This window comes from Schistocerca gregaria, chromosome 1, assembly GCF_023897955.1.
Source record: "Schistocerca gregaria isolate iqSchGreg1 chromosome 1, iqSchGreg1.2, whole genome shotgun sequence".
In the NCBI taxonomy this organism is placed as follows: Eukaryota; Metazoa; Arthropoda; class Insecta; order Orthoptera; family Acrididae; genus Schistocerca; species Schistocerca gregaria.
In genome coordinates, this window is record NC_064920.1 from 300,897,654 (window position 1) to 300,915,696 (window position 18,043).

Consider the following 18,043-nt stretch of genomic DNA (forward strand, 5'->3'; position numbering starts at 1 on the left):
GAGGATCACCAGAGGTGTATGGCCAGTGTAGGAGATCGCTCCCCACACCATGATGCCTGGTGTTGGCCCTGTGTGCCTCAGTCGTATGCAGTCCTGATTGTGGCACTCACCTGCACGGCGCCAAACACGCATACGACCATCATTGGCACCAAGGCAGAAGCGACTCTCATCGCTGAAAACGACACGTCTCCATTCGTCCCTCCATTCACGCCTGTCGCTTCACCACTGGAGGCGGGCTGCACGATGTTGGGGCGTGAGCGGAAGACGGCCTAACGGTGTGCGGGACTGTAGCCCAGCTTCATGGAGACGGTTGTGAATGGTCCTCGCCGATACCCCAGGAGCAACAGTGTCCCTAATTTGCTGGGAAGTGGCGGTGCGGTCCCCTACGGCACTGCGTAGGATCCTACGGTCTTGGCGTGCATCCGTGCGTTGCTGCGGTCCGGTCCCAGGTCGACGGGCACGTGCACCTTCCGCCGACCACTGGCGACAACATCGATGTACTGTGGAGACCTCACGCCCCACGTGTTGAGCAATTCGGCGGTACGTCCACCTGGCCTCCCGCATGCCCACTATACGCCCTCGCTCAAAGTCCGTCAACTGCATATACGGTTCCCGTCCATGCTGTCGCGTCATGCTACCAGTGTTAAAGACTGAGATGGAGCTCCGTATATGCCACGGCAAACTGGCTGACACTGACGGCGGCGGTGCAGAAATGCTGCGCAGCTAGCGCCATTCGACGGCCAACACCGCGGTTCCTGGTGTGTCCGCTGTGCCGTGCGTGTGATCATTGCTTGTACAGCCCTCTCGCAGTGTCCGGAGCAAGTATGGTGGGTCTGACACACCGGTGTCAATGTGTTCTTTTTTCCATTTCCAGGAGTGTAGATAGGCACAATTAAAAGAAACTTGAACAAAAGCTTTCAGCCAAAACCTTCATCAGAAAAAGGAAAAGAAACACACACCATTCATTCATACAAGCAAGCACACCTCATGCACACATGACCACCAGCTCCAGAAGCTCGAACCGAAATGTATTTTAATCTGAGCTGCTGGAGTGTTCCTCTTTCTTTTTATGATGATGGGCAAAGGCTTATGTGTAAGGTCTTTTAATTGTGACTGTCTGCCATTTAAGATGTCATCCTTACAGTAAGGAGCAATCTATCCTTCTCTACATTGCTGCTGAATATATAAATTTTTCTACTTGTTTTACCTGCCTTTTGTACTTTAGTGATCATTATAGCTACAACTACCTCAACATCACTGAAACCAGTTTCATTATGGATATTCTCAAAGAAGTAAGATCTATTTGTTGCCAACAGAGCCTATATAGCAGTGTTTCAATCTATTTGATCTTGATAGCTTTCTGAGGAGGCATTTAGTAATGTTTCACAGGGTGTCTTGTCGCATGCACCATTAACAAAACTAACTATCTCAATTGGTTGTTGGAAGACTAGTCTCTCTTCTGACAATAGCAGTATGATTGGGGAGGTTATGTACCAGTGAACTGATGTTTTCTGTTAAGTCTAAGGGTAATTCTGCTGGTTGACAGCAGGATCTAATAAGATGTCTGTGCCCATCCCTGGTACTCATTATCTTGACTGAAGCTACATTACTATCTCAGTGGATTTGAATTTTTCATCTACTCCAACAAATACACTCTCCCTTCACTTCTCATTAGCCAATACATTTTGTAAACTCTTCAATTTTGTGTGACCTCGTTGGCATGACTATCACCAAGTTATCAGTTAGGGTGAATGGGCATAGGCAGAGGGTGTATACCAGCAATTCACAATATCCTGTTGCAGAGCATGCTCCAGAACATGACAGTCATGACCTCAGTGCCTATTTCGCCACACTGCCATCTGGATTCTTCCCCCAGACACCATTTTTTTACAACTCCGCAGGTGGGAGCCAGCACTACACCACGTCCTTGGTTTTCACCACACACCTGGCCTTAATTTATATTAATTTCTTCCATCTCTGCATTTCTTCACAGTAACTACTCCTTTCTTCACTCCATTTTAGTTTTCTATGTGCTTCATTTTCTGATCTATCTATTTTTCACCATCCCTCTCCCACCTCTGTTACACACAGTGCACTTAGCTTTTCACTCTTACTAACTCATGCACAAAGTTTTAAGAGTAATCTCTGGCTTGCTTATTACCCTGTCTTCCATCTTTAAGCTCTCAGGTTTTCAAATCTCATCTATTGCAGTCCCCAACGATTAGTCTTTCACTCTCATCCTGTCCGGTAAGTCTCCCCTGACCTGGGGTTCAGGGTGATTTTTCTACACTCTGCCCCTTCCAAATCTCTTCAGTCCTTTCTGCTGGAAGAAGAAGCCACTGGCACCAAAAGCTTGCATATGTAAAACCTTTTTTATACATGTGTTCTCCTACCACCACTTGGTGGGTCTAATATATTATTATATAGTTTCCTATTTGAATGCTGAAAAAAATAATTTTATGAGAAGAAATTTACATAGAATGAAGAGAGAAATTGTAGTTAAGCAACTTCATATTTAGAAGAGTTTGAGTATCTATACATTTTGGAAAGCTGAAGTAAATTACATAAATATTCAACAAAAGTGTATTGGGTCAAAAATACAATGGAAGTCTTTTTCAGAACATACAAGTCTGGAGTTTATCCATGTATAAAATAAAAGGATGATAAACAGTTTGACAAGAACAGAATAAATTGCTTGAAATGTGGTACTTAGAAGAATGACGAAGATTAGGTATATAGATCAGATAATTACTGAAGATGTTCTGAATTGATTGGGAGATAAGAAATTTATGGCACAACTTGGATAAAAGAAAGGATGAGTTGATCTGACACACATCCTGCCTCAGCATGAGTTAGGACATGTACTGTGCTCAGTTTTGTAGAGCTCATGATTATTTGTTTACCAATTGTGTGATACATCAACATGAATTGGTGCCAGTCATTTGGATGTAACACGTCAGATATTCACCAATTTATGCTCAGGAAAATGTATGTATAGCCAAAATATGACAATAGTGGTTTAAACAACAAAAATACACAGTCTTGGCAGAAATATTATTATATTTCAAGAAAGTTTATACTAATGACTTCAATATTGTTTTTTGGATTATATTTGCTGTGTCATACCTGCAGACTAAGAAGTGTGTACATTTTAAATAGCAGGTCATACAATGTGTTTTATTATATGTAAATTCTACTAGAAACAAATAACAACATAACAGAAATGGTTGTGTGTTGCAGGTAACACCAGATGTAAAATTTTACAGGGAAGCCTAATAAACATAAGTACCTGATGTTCCACATATGGACAAAAGCACCAGGAAATTTGTAATAAATGGTGGTTAATGAAGTAATCATCGTAACAGAAATATGCTAAGTGATGAAATCGGCATAGCTGAAATATTTTCTGCAGTTTCCCAAAACAGCCTTAATTAAAATATATAACAAATATTTATTTTTATACACCTTTGCTATCATTGCTACTGAAGTTTTATTGTTTGGTAATCTGCTGTATCTTAATTTCTGGATGTCATTATGCCTCTTTGTAATTACAGCAGTGATCTCTCCCTAAGCTGGATGTTGAACTGCAGCCATCTGAGCAGGCTGGTGTAACACTGTTATACTTAGTTTTGTGGCTAACTACAAGGCAGCCACCAAGTGTTACAAAATGTAAGAGAAAATTCTTTCCAATTTTGCACTCACATGAACCGAGTAAAGCAGATGTTTCAGATTCCTGGAGAAGAACAAAATTAACTGTTTCAAAACTAGTGCAAAAATCTACATCTACATCTACATCTACATCCATACTCCGCACCACCTGACGGTGTGTGGCGGAGTGATGGTAGTTCTGCTGTATCATTTCAAAAGTATATGGTAATCTATAGATTGTCAAGCTAATTAAAAAATTCCCTCTATTTCACTTATGCTATACTCATATATCATCATATAAAACAATCACACGAGATGCAATAGAAATCAAAGCATTTGGTGCTGTATGAGCCAATCTTTTAAATATCTGTAATTCATAAAATCATGGGTCATAAGCAATGTAGACACCTCTTGAACAAAGTTGGCATTCTTTGCTGAGATACGCCAACACTGATTATAAAAATTGCTAAGAACACAGTAGGTACCCGTTAGGTATAAAGTGATATTAAAATATGCATCGCAGCTACTGCTCAGTCTAAAGTGAAATATATTTTTACTTAACTTGGCACCTGAAGTGATCCTTTACCCCCAATCATTTATGTTGTTACATACTACAAGTGTGACAACTTATTTTGCACAACAGGATATTAAATTTTGACATTTTGGCAAGAGTACCTGTGATTTAATTTAGCAACAAAGCTACATGTACTCACTTAGATAATGAGTTTTGGGAATAGTGTTGAAAGCACTTGTTAATTTCTTGCAGATTATGCACAGTAAAGATAAAATGGTCATGAAATATGTTTGAAGCACTAAATTTTGTGCTATCATTTGCAGCAACAAAACCAACAAGAGAGTATTAAACTTGTAGCTAATGTGAATAAAGGAATTATTCTAGTTATATAGCCATCTTCTAATGAAGTATTGTGATCTTGTACTGATCTAATAAGTACCTGTTAGAGTTCTAGACATAAGGCTTGTAACCAGAAATAAGTAAATAATCCTTAATGACCTACAGCCTGATTAAAAAATTTCCGCCCAACTACAGCATAGTGGGCATTGCAGATGACATGAATTTTCAAGCGCATGTAAGTTATATGCTGCGGGACTAATAATCTTCATCCAGATAGCTTAGGGATCACTGAATTGCAGACACTGTTAATTCAGAAACTGCTTAGCTCTCACAAAAAATATGTACTGAGATTTTAGAATCTCTCTAAGATTACACTAATTTTGTGTAAACTAACTTAGTTTTAATAATTCTCCCGTACTTTATTAGTGATATATAACTGTCTTCTCCACTTAAGTCTCACTTTTTCACCAGCCTTCTTTCAGTGCCCACCGCTTCTCTCCAAAAATGAAAACAAGAAACATCTTTTAACATTTACAAAAGATGTGCCATATTTTCTTAAAACTTAGCTCACATATGTAGAAAGATAACTTCTGTGAAGTAAACTGTAACAAATACTATATGGTCTAAAGTGTATTGTGTGCATGGGCGTCCACAGAAATTTGTGCAAGAGGGGGCAAGATGGCCATTGTTTTATATCAGAAAACTTGAGAAACTCCTGCTGACTATTAGCAAAAATAACCAAAAACTGCCTTGTTTATTCAATTTAGGAACCTTTGTTTGCTTACAAAACTTCACATCTGGCCATGTTAATGGATTAACTGCATTACTATCATACCTTTCATTTTTTGAAGTTGACTGATGTAATAAACGTCTAATGAAACATGTTTTAAAAGCTGTGGGTTTGAATGAGGTGTAACCCAGTTCCAGCATTCGATGAAGTGAATGTAGGAAACCTCCCAAAACAGTCACAAATTTCCCAGTACAGTCTACTTTAAGCAGCTTAGGACTGAACCAAGATAAACTTTGTCCCCTAGCTTGATGCAGTGTTGTGCTACTTCACAACTGGACTTCTGAATTTGTAGCACTATGACTACCTGTTGTGCTGTGTTCCAACACTACGGAGGTTGAGAAGGTCCCACTTCTTAAAGTGAAGATCTTGTTGATCTTGACTTTCCTCAATGTTTCCCCTCTTATGCTGCAGAAAATTGTATTTTCTCCTTCCAAATGGTGCATTTCAGTCCACAGACGAGTTAAAGATAAACACAGCAACAGACAACAAGGCCGTAACGTTGAGTGTCTACTACAGTCTCTCTGTGAGTGTGTGACTGAATGTGGTATCAGCATCTAATGACAGGTCTTTCTTGACCACAGTCAAATGATAAACTACTGTTGTCTTTAAGATGGGCAGTAGGAGAAGGGGTCAGCTTTGTGGTAATTGGGTATGAATGTTGTGCATGTACATTGCAGCTGTGTTAATTTTATGCTAGGTATAGGCACCGAAATTAGTGTACCAGCATATTGGAATGATATATTTCTGGAGACCAATAATGGCTATATGTTGGAAGGGACAGGACATCTTGGGGACTTCTTAGGCAATGTTCTGTAAAACTTCACATTCACTTGAATGTAGGACAATGCTGAAACCACCAATGTGCCAAAGAATCAGCATGGTTTCCCATGAACAGCCTGTGTGAGAATTCTGTACTCCCGATCCCAGGAGGGGATGAGTGATCCCTTTTGCCTACCATTCTGGACGCCTACTATAGTGTGACAGCTATTGTTGAAAAATTTCTTAAGTAGATTTTAAAATGGGGTCAAACACTGTTACATAATATAGTGTAACCTACAAATGCAACCACTGCTACTGAATATAACTTTGAATAAGTTTCATATTATCTTGTTTCTAAATGAATGCACCTGACAGATGTGCACAGTCTTCCACTTTACTTGCAGTTGCCTTCACCTGAACATGGGAAAATCAAACACATTTCATTTCAAAATGTGATTTACAGTGAAGTGTCAAATAGAGTAAAATGAGAATTCAAGCTTTTGTAAGATATCTTTAGTTAGCTTAGCAAAAAACTAAAGTGTTCTTGATTTTCACTTAATTTTTTTCCAGTGACTTGTGGATCATGGGTGTGTCTTTCTGTTACATCAAACTTACTGTTGTACTATCAGGATAAAACACAGCATGTAGGCCTATATGACAGTAAATATGATTTTTCCTTCGTAAGAGACTTTTTAAAATGAATTTTATCTGGCACCTATGAGTATTTATTATATTTAAATAAGCAAATGATATATGTCTATATAAAAAATTAAGTAATATACCAAATGTGAACACCTGTATTTTAAGAAAGTGTATAAGAAAGAAACAATGTTATCAATTTTGAGAGATATACCCAGGAATTACTTGCCTGGTGAATTGCTGCATTTTTATTATTACAACAGTTTATGCTGAACAGTTCACAATACATTTTAATAAAATTCCTCACTGTAATTATTTTGTCTTTTTACAAATATGGAAGAGTATTGTAATAAGTGATTTTATACACGACAAGAGAAAAACCAATAAAAAGTCAAACAGATGTTTTAGTTTTTATGCTTTTTTCCTTAACTGTCAACTTTCTAATGATTTCTTGAAAGGGGAACAAATTTACTACAATGATTCTAAGCACTTCAGTACTTCTGAGCTGAGAGGCCATGGTTGATGTGTAAAACTATTCATTGAAATTTGGTCTCCATGTGTGAGAGGCATCTTCAGAAATTAATCAGCAAATAGCTACCACTCTCCCTGTAGATGTCTGCCACAGAGGGGGATGAAATGTCAGTGAATTGTTTTATACATCAGCCACAACAAGTCCAAAACTTTTAATGAAAATACACATGGGTCACGAAAGCCTACACTGGATTCTCGGTAATATAAGTGAAGATCTGAAATATGGTACTGGCAATGTAGGGCATTTGCCTTATTTTAAATCATGGTTAACTTGGCTGTAAAACATTTCTTTAGTTCAGTTATCTAATTCTGATTTGGAGACTTTCTCACAAAAAGGATGTGATGGCCTCTCTTTAATGTAGCAAGGATATTATGGAATATTTTATTCTAGCTTGCCTTGTTTGGAATAGTTCTATTTATCATATCCGATGAAGACATTAATTCTAAGTTTATTTAACAAACATGGATAGAACCACGATAAAATAATACTTATACATAATCATTTGTTTGCCTGTGGTAAACAAACCATATGGCAATATTTTTCAGGTATTCTTGTTGGCCGTAATGCAAATTTTTCAAATGATCAATGATTACTCAAAGAATATTGGTGAAAGTGCTAATTAAATTTAGAATATGTGAGAAGCAAGTGAATCATTTTAACTCTCAAGAAATTGTAGTAAGCCACAGAAAAATAATTTATTTCATTTCAGTTCTTTCTACTTTGTGCATTATAAATCATGAGGTATGTAATCTAATATGCAGAGTTCTACACTGGTATAGATGACATTAGAGAGGGATTTTACAGTGGCATTCAACAAAACGAATTGCAGGCTGTTCCCACACTTAGTTATCTGATAGTCTCATGACACAACCAGCTCCACATACTGGTCCTTACAGGCCTTTCAATACTGATTGGCTACTGTTTCTTTGCCTATCAGTGGTATCATTTGGATGTGGTATGAAGGGCCATGGGGTCAACACACCATTATCCTGTTCATTGTCAGTTATTTAATCCTTTGAGCCACTACTTCTCACTCTAGTAGCTCCTCAGTTGGCATCATGATAAGTGCACGAAATTAGAGTGAGAGACAACATTATGAATAGGATAGATTGCTTCTCACCATATAGTGGAGATGTTGAGTTGCAGACAGGCACAGCAAATAGACTGTAAAATGAGTAAGCTTGAATATAAATAGTGTAAGTGCCGACTTTTCAAACAAAAGTTGTAAAGTGGACAGATTACAAATCATTCTATCTGAATGTAGAAATATCAAAAGTATTTGCCTCAATGAACATTGGATTACATGTGACAATATTAAAATTCTTAATAAAATTGAAAATTTCGAATTAGCAACAGCTTTTGTAGGTGAGAGAAATCACATAGGGGTTCTTGCATAATTACTCATCCTGATATAAAATATGAAATAAGAAATGATTTTAATCATTTGAATGAAGAGTGTATATTTGACAGTGCTGTATTGAGTTGAGGGAACTAAAAATTATAGTAGTTTCTATTTATAGAGTACCAGAGAAGGCTACAAGTGAAGCTTTTCTGGTGAAATTTCATTGCCTGCTTGAAAATCTCAGTAAAGAAAAAAGGAAAAAGGTAGTAATAGCTGCTGACTTCAGTAATTAATATCATACTTGAAAGCAATGGTGTGTCCAAATTCAGTGACTTAAAAAGAAAACATTAGCTTCAAAATAATCTTCATGCAATCCACTAGATTAAATGAACAGTCAGCTACTTATATTGATAATATTAATTATATAATTAACTAAGAACTTTCATGTAACAAAAGCCATACAAAAAGGAACTTCAATGAAAAAAATTCAACTACATTTAGAAATAAGTTGGGAGGTTGAATGGCCTTATAACAGCTGTATTTCGATTAGTAATAACTTTGACAATTTTTAAGTAGTTCTTGAAATTTTTAATGAAACTTTTCCACTTAGAATCACATTTAACAAAATGATTAATAAACTTAAATGGATAACTCAGGGAATAAAAATTTATAGTGCCAGGAAGACAGAACTCCACAGTGAACTAAAATATAATAACAAAACAGACATTTTACTGAGTATGTTTGTCAATATAAATTTATGTTTTAAAAAAAGTTGTGAAGGTAGCCAAACAAGTGGCAAACAATAAGTTCATTGTACAAGATAAAAGCTGTGTGGTCCATTGTCTAATCAGCATTACATGTTAGAGTTAGCAGCGATGAAATATTTAGGTTTAAAATAGACAACAGCTTTATTGTAAACCCAGCTCAAATATCAGTGTGTTCAAATGAATTATTCATAAATGTGGCAAAGTCAGATGGCGATATAGCAGAGAAATGTAAATTCCTTTGGACTCCACCAAGAATCTGAGTATTTTACGGATTGTAAAAAAGTCACACTAAAGGATGTGGAGAATGTTATACTATAATTAAAAAATAAGAGCTCTGCTGGGTGGGATGGGATACCCACTAAAGTTATTAAAACAGTGTGTGACAAAGCACCTCCCCTAACTAAAATATTCAACCAATTTTTTTAACAGGGATGCTTTCCTGGTATTTTAAAGTATACTGAAGTCAGACCTCTGTTCAAGAAAATGTCGAGGGAAGACATGGGAAACTATTGTCCTATTTCTATTCTTTCAGTTCTGTCAAAAGTGTTAGAGGAAATAGCTGCAAACCAGATCAAAAATTTTATTGTAAAAAATGATACTATTATAAGTAACCAAATTGTATTTCAACCAGGAAAAAAACGCTCTGGAAACAATGAATAACTTTAATGAAAAGATATGTAATTCATTGGCTCAAAGGAGTAAAGTTGCAGGTACTTTCTGTGATCTCACAAAAGCATTTGACTCTGTGAGCAATGACTTGGTTATCTACAAATTAGACAAATATGAGATTAAGTACAATGCTCTAAATTGGCTCACACTACACTTATGCAAAAGAAAACAAAGGGTAACTATCACCTCAAATGCAGTGAATTATTATTGTAAATGGAGTACAGTCTCCAGGCTCCATTTTGAGGTCAGTCCAGTTCCAATTCTATGTAAATGACTTACCCTTAAATACAAATTCCCATCAGTTCTGTTTGCAGATAATACTTCTGTTTTAACTGAAGATGACAATGTAGAAAAAATTCTGAGCTCCATCATAAGCACACTAGATAGCTTAGAAAACTGGTTCCAGTTAAATGGGTTGAAACTGAACGGTTCATTTCAAAACCAGAACATGGTCAAATTCCTGAGACTAAATGTAGACAAGAACTTAAGCTGGAATACACATATTGACTTCCTAACAAGTAAACTAATCAGTTTTGCATATGCAATGCAAATTCCACTGACTTAAGTACACAAAAAATTGCTTATCATAGTTATTTTGAATCTGTTATTAGATATGGTATAATTTCCTAGGGAAGTTCCAGTAATGTATTTTGAATACTTAAACTGAAAAGAAAATTGTCAGATACATCTGACACAGCAAACAGAGTCTTGTAGCCCATTATTTTGGAAACTGCAAGTCCTACCTGTCTCCTCCACATACATTTATGAAATTATAATCTTCCTACACAGCAGACAAAAATTAATTGTGGAGAATCATTTTAACCACACATATAACACAAAAAATAAAATAATTTTGTGCTACCCACAAATCAATTGAAATTATATGCACAGACTCCACAGTATTTGGGTTGGGATTGGGTTGTTTTGGGGAAGGAGACCAGACAGCGAGGTCGCCGGTCTCATCGGATTATGGAAGGATCAGAAAGGAAGTCGGCTGTGCCCTTTGAAAGGAACCATCCTGGCATTTGCCTGGAGCGATTTAGGGAAAATCACGGAAAACCTAAATCAGGATGGCCAGACGCGGGATTGAACCGTCATCCTCCCGAATGCGAGTCCAGTACTTGGGGATGACAATATGTATCAAATGAATGGGCAAAAATACATTTAATATGAAGCCAGAAGTTTTAAAAACAATGCTACGGCAGATTCTGTGGGAGAGATGCTACTATTCAGTAGAAGAATTCATAGAGGATGAAATGATTTGAGCAATGGGTAATTAAATGTTAGATTTTATTATGCCTATACATAACAAAATTGTATCATTATCATGATGCTGTATGTTAACATCAGCTGTTCTATATTAATGTTGAAATTGTACCTCAATTTTGAGTAGGTGGTTGTGGGGGGATGCCTGGGGCAGGTTTTGCAGCGAGGTCGGTTACAGGGGTAGGAACCGCTGGGTAGAGAAGGTAGTCTGGGAATATTGTAGGGTTTAACAAAGATGTTACGGAGGTTAGGGGGGGGGCGACGAAAGGCAACTCTGGGTGGTGTGGGGAGAATTTTGTCAAGGGATGATCTCATTTCAGGGGTTGACTTGAGAAAGTCATATCCGTGGCGGAAAAAGTCATATCCCCCCACAACCACCTACTCCAGCCCCGCTACTGGTAAAACATACACAATTCAAGGCAGGGCCATGTGTGAAACTACACGTCATTTATCCGCTGTCATGCCTGCACTTCACAGCCTTTTACATTGGTATGACAACAACTAAACTGGCTGAGCGCGTGAATGGACACAGACGAACTGTCCGCCTAGGAGATGTCCAATACCCAATAGCGGAGCATGCCCTCCAGCATAATTCTAGGGACCTAGGAACCTGCTACACCGTATGTGCCATTTGGCTTCTCCCACCCAACACCAGTCCCTCTGAACTGTGGAGATGGGAACTTGCACTCTAACACATCCTTTCATCCCGCCATTCCCCTGGACTGAACCTACGTTAATCAACCTCACTCCCATTTACTCTTCAGTCTTCTCCTCTTTCCCTTTCCTCTTTAGCCATTCATGCATCTTTTCATCCTACATCTTTATACTATATACCTCTTTACTTCTGAATGCATCCTCTTTGGTTTGAAGCTGGCACAGTACCTACAGTAGAATATCTTTGGCTTCCCTCTGACAACCATGCCTCCATCCTTGCTACCCTCCCTGTTTTCCTTTCCCTGTTACTTCATAACTTGGGTTGTGAGTAACTAAATCCACTTTCCCTTCTTCCCTTCCTTTCCCCTCTCTCCTCCCTGATGAAGGAACGTTTATTCCGAAAGCTAGGAACTTATTTCGGTTGTTTTTTGTGTATCTATCGGCTGTACTGAGCTGAGGTAAGTACTGGCCAGCCCCTCTATCTCTTTGTTAGTATTAGATAATGTACATTATGAGACAAGTAAACCACAATTCATATAACCACCCTAGCCTGTTCCCTACCCCATCACCCAGATAATTTCTCCCACCATGCACAGCTGCTCACAGTCTGGCCTCGGCAGTCAGAGACTGGTCGTGTGCGGGTGAGTTGTGTTTACATGGAGAGAGAGAGAGAGAGAGAGAGAGAGAGAGAGAGAGAGAGAATGTTTTGTTTAATTCAACAGAAGGTTTCTTGGCTCTGAAAGCTTACTCATTTAACAATCCTTTTGTTGTGCCTACCTGTGAATCAACAACTCTGCAATATGATGATTAGCAAACTATCCTTTTCATAATACTGTCATCATTCCATCATGGATTTTCCACCATTAGTGAGAGAGAGAAAGAGAGAGGGCATACATTAGGTAAAGCTTGGTATTGGATACTGTCTCTGAAGTTAGAAGTATCAGACAATGATCATTGTTATGTGATTGCAAAGATCAAGAATAGAGATAGACTAAAGAGATGATGAGCATTCACAGAAATGGGATATCATTTGGATCCCATTTTCACTTCTCTCTCTTCCCTCCAGCTTTACTTTTCACTTAATACCTTGCATTATCTATTGATAGAGGCTGACACAGTGCACACTCTTGGCAGCACTGGGAATGTTGCCACCTTAAGGCAAGCAGGGGCGAGCTGTACTTGTAGCAGTTTTATTAGTTGGTCTGGTATTTACTTGTATTTAATAATAAATAATGTTAAAGTTATGAAACAGACCATGAGCATACAAATTTAGTCAGAAGAGGATTTTGTATATAATTCAGAAATAGTTAAATATGTAGTACGCACATGACAAGTGAAATAAAGTGAAAACTTAAGAGCTAGTGAAGGAAAAGCAGAAACCTAGCTTGTTTTTCTTATTCAAAATATATTATACACTCCTGGAAATTGAAATAAGAACACCGTGAATTCATTGTCCCAGGAAGGGGAAACTTTATTGACACATTCCTGGGGTCAGATACATCACATGATCACACTGACAGAACCACAGGCACATAGACACAGGCAACAGAGCATGCACAATGTCGGCACTAGTACAGTGTATATCCACCTTTCGCAGCAATGCAGGCTGCTATTCTCCCATGGAGACGATCGTAGAGATGCTGGCTGTAGTCCTGTGGAACAGCATGCCATGCCATTTCCACCTGGCGCCTCAGTTGGACCAGCGTTCGTGCTGGACGTGCAGACCGCGTGAGACGACGCTTCATCCAGTCCCAAACATGCTCAATGGGGGACAGATCCGGAGAGCTTGCTGGCCAGTGTAGTTGACTTACACCTTCTAGAGCACGTTGGGTGGCACGGGATACATGCGGTCGTGCATTGTCCTGTTGGAACAGCAAGTTCCCTTGCCGGTCTAGGAATGGTAGAACGATGGGTTCGATGACGGTTTGGATGTACCGTGCACTATTCAGTGTCCCCTCAACGATCACCAGAGGTGAACGGCCAGTGTAGGAGATCGCTCCCCACAACATGATGCCGGGTGTTGGCCCTGTGTGCCTCGGCCGTATGCAGTCCTGATTGTGGCGCTCACTTGCACGGCGCCAAACACGCATACGACCATCATTGGCACCAAGGCAGAAGCGACTCTCATCGCTGAAGACGACACGTCTCCATTCGTCCCTCCATTCACGCCTGTCGTGACACCACTGGAGGCGGGCTGCACGATGTTGGGGCGTGAGCGGAAGACGGCCTAATGGTGTGCAGCACCGTAGCCCAGCTTCATGGAGACGGTTGCAAATGGTCCTCGCCGATACCCCAGGAGCAACAGTGTCCCTAATTTGCTGGGAAGTGGCGGTGCGGTCCCCTACGGCACTGCGTAGGATCCTACGGTCTTGGCGTGCATCCGTGCGTTGCTGCGGTCCGGTCCCAGGTCAACGGGCACGTGCACCTTCCGCTGACCACTGGCGACTACATCGATGTACTGTGGAGACCTCACGCCCCACGTGTTGAGCAATTCGGCGGTACGTCCACCCGGCCTCCCGCATGCCCACTATACGCCCTCGCTCAAAGTCCGTCAACTGCACATACGGTTCACGTCCAAGCTGTTGCGGCATGCTACCAGTGTTAAAGACTGCGATGGAGCTCCGTATGCCACGGCAAACTGGCTGACACTGACGGCGGCGGTGCAGAAATGCTGCGCAGCTAGCGCCATTCGACGGCCAGCACCGCGGTTCCTGGTGTGTCCGCTGTGCTGTGCGTGTGATCATTGCTTGTACAGCCCTCTCGCAGTGTCCGGAGCAAGTATGGTGGGTCTGACACACCGGTGTCAATGTGTTCTTTTTTCCATTTCCAGGAGTGTATTTACTTGTTAAGAGACGATGGAGATAGCATGTTGCCCTGGATTTAACAACAAACTTAGCAGGAACTGCCACTGGCTTCTTAATCTTCACAATGTAGGCAAAGTCAGTATCTATTCTACAGAGGTAAGGTGTGAAAATCTTATGGTATTCGGATAACTAAACATCAGCTGAGTCATTTCTCAGACTCTTGGCAGTAAACATCTTCCCCAAAGTTTATAACTAACAACACATTTAAGAGAATTATACACTAATGATCCAAACTGCAAATACACTTTTTACATTAATTTTATCATTGTTCTCAGTTTGGAAAGAAGTCTGTAACATATTTTCCAAACAGCATGAAATTTTAACAGTGCCTTGATGAATAAAAACTGTGTGGCAGGTGGAATAAATCTGCAACTTTGCCTTTGACGCGAAATAATCTACAAATTTGGTCATGCAAGCCTGCGTAGTGTTCCATCTCTCAAAGCTTCAGACTTTCTGTACCTCTCTCTACTTTATCAAACACTGCAGAGCTCTCCATATACCCCATTCTGTGAGGAAGTATATAGTGGGGTGTGGCTCAGCTACAACTTAGAAATTTCAGAATTAAGCTTTCACTCACCAGTGAAGTGTGCTCTGAAACACCACTTCTAACAAATTAAATCTGTATGTCAGAATGAGATTTTTGTCAGATATCTTCATTTTAAAAATGTTGTTCATAAAGTAAATGAGGTTTGAAAGAACAGTAGCCAAATATTTTAATTCTGGAAAATCATTCCACAAACCTAGTATGACTGTCCTCGGGTCCCTGTGATCACACTGAAGTAGTCTTTGAAATAATTCTTTATCAGCACGATGCATGCAAGTACATACAGAAATACATAGTATGGATCTTTCTGGAATGGATCTGCTTTTTCAAGAGTCTCACTTTAGTTTTGACCACATTCTGGACTGAGTATGCTGGGTGGTAGAAGTGGAGATATCTCCCAAAGTGCACCATCCAGCACGAAAATCGAAAAACCCCTATTGTGACAGTCTGGGGTGCCACTAACTATGCAAGGTAGTCTCAACTGTCCTGAACTTCAGGTATCCAACAGAAATCACTAGATCAAGAAGGTTGTAGACTCTCAGGTAATTTAAGGATAATTTCCAGCAATGTGGAATGAGTCAAGGAACACATTAAAGAAAGCAAGGCTGTATTTAGAAACTCTATTGTTCAATATTTATTTTTGATTATTGTTAAACTGTTAAAAAATTTGTGTTCAGTCATGGTAATGACATCCATTTAGCTAAAAAAATGGTTCAAATGGCTCTAAGCACAATGGGACTTAACATCTGAGGTCATCAGTCCCCTAGACTTAGAACTACTTAAGCCTAACTAACCTAAGGACATCACACACATCCATGCCCAAGTCAGGATCGAAACCTGCGACTGTAGCAGCCGCGTGGTTCTGGACTGAAGTGCCTAGAACCGCTCGGCCACAGCGGCCGGCTGTCCATTTAGCTCCTCAGTGGTCTTCTAAGGGACACAAAGCAGGTATACTGTTAAGATACTACATAGGACTTCTTGGATTTAAGCCTGGTATGTAGCATACGAGAAAGTTTTTTGAATCAGAGAATGTTCAAGAACTACCCTTTTGAATTTATTATCCTATTCTTGGTCCTCTACTGATTGTTGTCTGAAATCTGCTGACGCTATATTAAATAACAGACAAAGTAAGGGGTTTTAGCATGACAGTGATAATTCTCATTGTATCACTTAACTTGAGATGAAGTTTGTTGGCATGACTTTTTCGCATCCAGCAGAAGTGTAGTATTTGGCAAAATGATACAAAACTGATTAGGCAGGTGCACAAAAAGTGCCTGCTTGTGTTTACCAGTTTGTTCCAGTCACATTTCTGATTATATACCTAGTTTCAATTTTTTGCTCCATTACATCTAATTAAAGTGCAGCTACTCCCAGAGATCCAATGTGGGCTGTTATCATATGGTAGCGAAACTTGGTAGATACGCTAATGCACTAATGAAGAGCTCATTTACACTGGAAAAAAATTTGTTTCATTATTGGCAACTAGGTGAAAATCTGGCACTATACAGCATCTTGTCAATGTCTCCGATGCTCATAATGAACAAATTACATAAGCAGCAGTTAATAATAAAATCAGCATTATGCCTTTCTAACTAATTTGACCTTTTTTGCACATGTCCCATTCCTATCTTTCTTGCATTCACAGCCTCATATTATCAACTGGTGGCCAAAATTGAAACTCCCCTCCTGTGTAAACCGCTTCCCCATTAACATGTTAGAATATCTATGACGTTTTGCTGCCATATGATGATTACAGTCCACACTGGACCGCTGTGAATATCTACACTTCAATTATAACAACCAAGTATTTCCTAAATTCTTATCAATTATTTTTTCAGATAGCTCTACGGAAGGAAAAGGGAGTGCAATTAAAAATGTTCAAAATACATTTCAGTTTGGAATGAGTTTAGCACGCTGCATTATCATATAAAAGGGTCAAAAAAGTTAATAAGCTTCTTATCTAATTGAAAGTCAAAAGCAAGTTCATGTGTTGTAACAGCCCAAACAAAATTTTTAACAATAGAACACATCTAAGGAGAAATTCGAGAAAGGAACAAAGCCTCATACATGTTTGCTCAGTGACACCAAAAGCGATAATGTGTTGCTGAAGTCACTTCCCATAAGCCTTCCAGTCTTCTGCTGCATCATCATAAGGGGGACAGGATAATGGGTAAGCTGACAGTATGGAAGCCTGCATAGTCGTCGTGGCTGACAAGTTCATGATGGCAACCATAAGTGCCTGCTCTGCTACTGCTCAAGGAGAGGTTGGAGCATAGCCTCCATCAACAGAAGAACTGAAAGAACAACCAAATAGACTAAGCACACAACAGTGAACACCCCACTCATCGTATCGTGCTTTAAGACACAAACAACAGCACACCAACAATGAACTAAAGTTTATTCTTCTTCCAAATACAATCAAATAACAGTTGAGAATGGGGACACAAAAATAGAAACTATTCAGGTGCTGATACAAACAGTTTCTGACTATAAGTATGAACACAATATGAGTGTGAGTGCCTGCTGCATGACAGTTATGAAGTGGAAGGCTGTGTGCATAAGTAAAGTTGCCTACATCAGGCGACCTCTGGTAGCTGGCCCATGCAGATGCTGTTGACAGAATATTTTAAGTGTAGCGCACCAGAGGCCTGGTGCCGCATTGAATATCCAAGTATTATGTGCAGGATGCTAGCAGTTAGGTTTTCCCTTTGACTGT

General features: G+C 39.4%; 1 protein-coding gene across 1 annotated transcript in view; it reads left to right on the plus strand.

Moving 5' to 3' along the window:
• The window catches only part of LOC126342072 (progestin and adipoQ receptor family member 4), a 177,888-nt gene extending 170,799 nt beyond the window's left edge, over nucleotides 1–7,089 (plus strand). The window contains exon 6 of the mRNA XM_050001824.1: nucleotides 3,241–7,089. The gene's annotated coding sequence lies outside the window, so the exon portion shown is untranslated. The remainder of the gene's footprint in view (nucleotides 1–3,240) is intronic.
• Nucleotides 7,090–18,043: the final 10,954 nt, after the last annotated feature.